The sequence below is a fragment of the Salvelinus sp. IW2-2015 genome, unplaced genomic scaffold (genome assembly GCF_002910315.2).
Source record: "Salvelinus sp. IW2-2015 unplaced genomic scaffold, ASM291031v2 Un_scaffold871, whole genome shotgun sequence".
NCBI classification, from domain to species: domain Eukaryota; kingdom Metazoa; phylum Chordata; class Actinopteri; order Salmoniformes; family Salmonidae; genus Salvelinus; species Salvelinus sp. IW2-2015.
In genome coordinates this window covers 11,701-17,936 of record NW_019942634.1, presented here as the reverse complement: position 1 = coordinate 17,936, position 6,236 = coordinate 11,701, and the positions used below count along the sequence as shown (strand labels likewise).

General features: G+C 38.3%; 1 long non-coding RNA gene across 1 annotated transcript in view; it reads right to left on the bottom strand.

Moving 5' to 3' along the window:
- Nucleotides 1-2,698, bottom strand: part of LOC112069051 (uncharacterized) — a 14,769-nt gene extending 12,071 nt beyond the window's left edge. Inside the window, exon 1 of the long non-coding RNA XR_002893666.2 lies at nt 2,563-2,698. This is a non-coding gene — a long non-coding RNA (uncharacterized lncRNA). The remainder of the gene's footprint in view (nt 1-2,562) is intronic.
- Between the last annotated feature and the right edge of the window lie 3,538 nt (nt 2,699-6,236).

Sequence of the window (6,236 nt, the reverse complement as noted above, 5' to 3'; positions counted from 1 at the left end):
AACATACACCTTAGCGAAATACATTTAAACTCAGTTTTTCACAATTCCTGAAATTAATCCTAGTAAAAATTCCCCGTTTTAGGTAAGTTAGGATCACCACTTTATTTAAGAATGTGAAAAGTCAGAATAATAGTAGAGAAATATTATTTGAGCTTTTAATTATTTCATCAACATTTCGGGTAGCTTTCCACAAGCTTCCCACAATAATTTGGGTAATTTTGTCCCATTCCTCCTGACAGAGCTGGTGTAACTGAGTCAGGTTAGTAGGCCTCCTTGCTCGCACATGCTTTTTTCAGTTCTGCCCCTCAATCTCTATAGGATTGAGTTGGCGGGCTTTGTGATGGCCACTCCAATTACCTTGACTTTGTTCCTTTAAGCCATTGTCCCTCTTTGGAAGTATGCTGTGGTGTCATGTCCATTTGGAAGACCCATTTAACTTCCTGACTGATGTCTTGAGATGTTGCTTCAATATATCCACATCATTTTCCTACCTCATGATGCCATCTATTTGGTGTGAAGTGCACCGGAGTTCCTCCGCAGAAAAGCACCCCCACTACATGCATGCTGCCACCCCTGTGCTTTCACGGTTGGGATGGGTGTTGTCGGTTTGCAGCCTCCTCCTTTTTCCTCCAAACATAACGATGGTCATTAATGGGCAAACAGTTTGCTTTTGTTTCATTCAAGACACGAAGACATTTTCTTCCAAAAAGTACCATCTTTGTCCCCATTGGCAGTTGCAAACCAATGAGTCCTGGCTTTTTTTATGGCGGTTTTGAGCAGTGGCTTCTTCATTGCTCAGCGGTCGCTTTCAGGTTATGTCGATATAGGACTCGTTTTACTGTGGATATAGATACTTTTGTACCGGTTTCAGCTCCAGCATCTTCACAAAGGTCCTTTGCTGTTGTTCTGGATGATTTGCACTTTTCGCACAAAAGTATAGTTCATCCTCTAGGACGACAGAACAACGTTCCCTTCCTGAGCAGTATGACAGCTGCGTTTGTCCATGGTGTTATAACCATTTAGCATTACATTTACAATATTTTAAGTCATTTAGTCGGACGCTCTTATCCGAGAGCAGACTTCAGTAGAGTGCAATACAATTTTATTACATTTAAGTACTGAGACAAGGATATCCTACCCGGCCAAACCCCACTCCTAACCCAGGATCCGACGCTAGCATATGTGGCCGTCGCCCCAACGGACCTTATACTTGCGTACTATTATTGTAACAGATGACGTGGTAACCTTTCAGGCAATTTGAAATTTGCTCCGCAAGGATAACTCAGACTTTGTGGAGGTCTAAGTATAACTTAATATATTCCATTTTTTAACTTCCGACTTCAACTGTAAATATTCTGGATATTCTATTCTGGATATTCTATTCTAGAATCTGAAAATTATGTTATTCACTTATTAACAGCTCCACAATCATAAATATATTAGGTCGCCCTTGACACTCATACCCGTACACTGGTTGAAAATGGCAGATCTGGGCACTTATAATTGCCTAAATTGGACCGTAGTGGCTGTACAGTAACATCCTATACATGAAGTTAGYGCTCTGGCTTCACAGCGCTGTATGGGTTTTGGTTGACAGCCATTCTGAACTTAAATGCCGTGCGCAACAAGAAGTTGCCTCCATCCCTCCCGGTAATAGGGACATTTCTGCCCATTTTTTYTTGACTGAGTGAGGGAAATGCTATAAATGAAAGATTAATCGATGTATTTTGAAAAAAGACTAGACGTTAAGGATGATATTAAACGCCGCTTTGATGTCATTGCAAGCACGCCAAATACCTTTAAGTCCAAATGTGCACATTTCCTAATCATAAAACTCGTCATTTACAGAGGCAATGATTATGATCACTATCTTTGATGTACAGTTACGAGGTGACATGGCGTCATACTCAGGGTTGTTCTGAACAGAATGAGCCTATGTTTGTTTATTGTAAAACACGTTCGCCGGCGCACATGCACCCGAATACACTCGTGACTCCTTTCTACGCTCTCCAAAATGTCACTGTTTTTCTGAACTGCCTTGTGAAAGCCAAACACCGATCATATTTATAGCTTAGCTAATCATTTTGGCAGTAGAACAGTAATTAAAATCATGCCCACCTGACCCAGTTTGRAATTTATAAATGGACCTTTTTGTCTTGTGTAAACAACAGTAGTAATTGTGTGATGGCAGGGTTGTGTTCCAACTGAAAACAACTACAAGTGTGCTTGCTCTACTTCCTCAACGGCACYAAAAAAAAWGTACCTGAGTTGAAGAGTTCTTTCAGTCATAAATGGGGTTGAAATTGCTTAGACACTTTGGAGAGGTGTGTGGCCACTTGGAGACACCAGTTAGTCCTCTCACTCAAACCCTTTTTTTTGTCTTATGTTGCACCTCCCCCCAAAATGTCTAGGAATAGTCTTATCATGTTACTGAATGTATCCAGAGTATTTTCAGATTTGGTTATCAAGAAATARGGCTTAAATGTAAAAATGTGAATGCACATAAAATCAACAGCATGATGTTTTGATTCAGTCGTGTCAGGTGAACTATCGTGTACTCACCTTTTGGTTTAATCATTTTCCCATTGGTCTGACAATGTTCAATGCTCAATAGAGCAATGCTCTTTAAGAAAACGTTCAATAGAGGGTCATCTATTCCAGGACAAACAGAGAGATAAAGTCCTGGCATGTCGTTACATTTGGCTGAATAGCGATAAATAGAAACATGATTAGAGGTTTCAGACTATACAAAGAATAACTAATTGAGTATGCAATGGAACCTCATTTGACCTCAGCTAAACATTTGATAAACGTCACATACAAAGTGCACAAAGAGGTGGTGAGTGAAGGCGAAACGCCCTGGAGTGGGGTGAAGTTGACTCTAGACGCTGATCTTGGGTAATTMTAGCATTTTTCCCACTAATGGTTCAGGTTAGTACTACGGGAGGGAAAGCTGATCTTAGATCTGTACCTAGGGGAAACTTTACCTCAGAACYAGKGGAGACAAACACACTAGCAGTGACTAATGGGCTTTTGCTGCCCTCTAGTGATTAAAGTCACATTCTGTCATTTGACATGCTGTTCAATTAGCATTTCAATAAGTGATATTGATATACCCATTGATTCTTGAAGAATATAATTTATAAATGCCTTATGTGCTTATTACAACAATTGTACTTACCTATGATAAAACAAGATGGCAGACTGTATTAGTTCATTGTTTTTGTGCCCGCTGTGCCTTGATTAATAARCTCAAACATCAGCAGAGTATAAATTAAAACTATTATACATCATTTCCTTCATTAGAAACATAAAGTGCAAACAGCTTGAAGCTGTAGGATCATTGACACCAACACAGTGCAGGAAAYAAAACATTAGCGATTTATTGCTGATATATTGTCAGCATATTGTACTGTATCAGTGGTCATACTGTATTTTATTGTGTTGTATCGCCTTTTCAATATAGCCTCACACCTACTACACAAAAACAAAAGCCTCAAGTCTTATAAACATGACATCCAATAAAATGTGGTCTACTTCACTGAAAACACCTCAACACACACTCCTATAATGCCCAATTTCTAAGACGTTACCATRATATAACCATTTATATTCAAATACTTTAAGCCTCTCAACTGCAGGAGGGTCTTCATTTCTTCTTACATGCCACATGCCACTTTATATTCCACGATGTGTAGTATAGAGGTCTGTTTTTATGTTTGTAATGGCACGGTTACTATGGGAGATGATGCTGTCATAATTAATACGATGTAAGCATTTGTTGTGGGGACAGACACTGGGAGACGAGAAGCAAGTACAGGGAGTGAACATTTTACTTTTTTCTTAATAYGGGTGGATCAGCTTAATATTGCGGAATGATTGTTGCTTCCATCAATGTAATTGTCTGCATCATTTCCAATCCCCCATATCTTTTTTTGGTAAAAATATATCGGCTTGTACATACCCATACATACCCAATATATATACACGTACATACCCATACATATGCATACATAAACATTCATACATATACATACACATACCCACATAGATATATATACTTTTTTAGAATATACCTTTATTATTCCCTGCAAACCCTACCACCCTTCCCCCAATTGGAGTAAACTAATAAACAATAACACTTAGGCTTTAATTGCATCAAGAAGTGCCTCCTCTGTAATTTGGCCTTCACATGAGTCTTTCTGTACAGATGTTAATTTTACATTATTATTAGGAAAATAATCCATACAATTAGCTTCGGTTAGTGGAGATGGAGGAAACTGAAATGAAAACGTATTCTTAAAGTACTTTACTTCCTCTTTCAGTTTCAATAGATMTTTTGGTAGKATTTCTATATTGGAGATTGAAAACGAATTTGGTGCATTTTTCCCAATATTCCATCCAYCTCGCTTTATTTTTATAATACATATATTACACTGGATCTTTCTTGAYGAAGGTCCTCCATTTCTTTTTGTTTTTCTTCTAACTGATTCTGTGCCTCTATGTACAGTTTTATTACTATCTAACTGTACTGTTAGTCTTCAATTTCCCTTGTTAATATGGACTCTTTTGATCTAAATTGCTTTGTGTTATATGATTAGTACTGAATTGCATGGCCTCTAAAGGCACATAAAAGTGTCCCATACAAATAGGGGATCTGCTGTACCTAAAGTTGAAGTTGGAAGTTTACATACACCTATCCAAATACATTTCAACTCTGTTTTCACAATTCTCTGACATTTAATCCTAGTAAAAATTCCTTTCTTAGGTCAGTTAGGATCACCACTTATTTTAAGAATGTGAAATGTCAGAATAATAGTAGAGAGAATGATTTACTTCGCTTTATTTATTTCATCACATTCCCAGTGGTCAGAAGTTTACATACACTCAATAGATATTTGTAGCATTGCCTTTTAATTGTTTAACTTGGGTAACACATTTCGGTAGCCTTCCACAAGCTTCCACAATAATTTGGGTGAATTTTGCCCATTCCTCCTGACAGAGCTGGTAACTGAGTCAGGTTTGTGAGCCTCCTTGCTCACACATGCTTTTTCAGTTCTGCCCAAAACTTTCTCCAAAAAGTACGATCTGTTGCGATGTGTAGTTGCAAACGTAGTCTGGCTTTTTTATGGCGGTTTTGGAGCAGTGCTTCTTCTTGCTGAGCGGCCTTTCAGGTTATGTGATATAGGACTCGTTTTACTGTGGATAGATACTTTTGACCTGTGTCCTCCACGCATCTTCACAAGGTCCTTTGCTGTTTTTCTGGGATTGATTTGCACTTTTCACACCAAAGTTCATCTCTAGGAGACAGAACGCGTCTCCTTCCTGAGCGGTATGACGGCTGCGTGGTCCTGTGTGTTTTATACTGGCGTACTATTGTTGTTACAGATGAAGTGGTACCTTCTAGCGACTTGCTTTGGAAATTGGCCCAAGGATGAACCAGATTTGTGGAGGTCTACAATTTGTTTCTGAGGTCTTGGCTGATTTCTTTTATTTTCCCATGATGTCAAGCAAAGAGGCCCTGAGTTTGAAGGTAGGCCTTGAAATACATCCACAGTACACCTCCAATTGACTCAAATGATGTCAATTAGCCTATCAGAAGCTTCTAAAGCCATGACATCATTTTCTGGAATTTTCCAGTTGTTAAAGGCACACTCAACTTAGTGTATGTAAACTTCTGACCCACTGGAATTGTGATACAGTGAATTATAAGTGAAAAATCCGTCTGTAAACAATTGTTGGAAAAATTACTTGGTTCATGCACAAAGTAGATGTCCTAACCGACTTGCCAAAACTATAGTTTGTTAACAAGAGAATTTGTGGAGTGTTTGAAAAACGAGTTTTAATGACTCCAACCTAAGTGTATGTAAACTTCTGACTTCAACTGTATGTTATGTCTGAAATCAGATATAAATTAGTCTTTCCTAGTTATAAAACAATTTATCATCTAGTAGGCTTTGATTAAATTTCCAATATCCTCGCCCACGTGGATATCTGTAAGAGTAATATATATAGCCAATTATGTGATGATCCGACCACATTCTGTCCCTATCACTTTTTTAATTTTGGTGCCAGAGAGAACGACATAAGAAAGTAATCAAGACGACTAGCTTGATTAAGCCTGCCACCATGTATATCTCACTAGGTCAGGGTATTTAAGCCTCCATATATCCATCTAATTCCAATATAATCCATAACATTCATTATTTCCTTAATTGCCTGAGGGTGATAGTTTG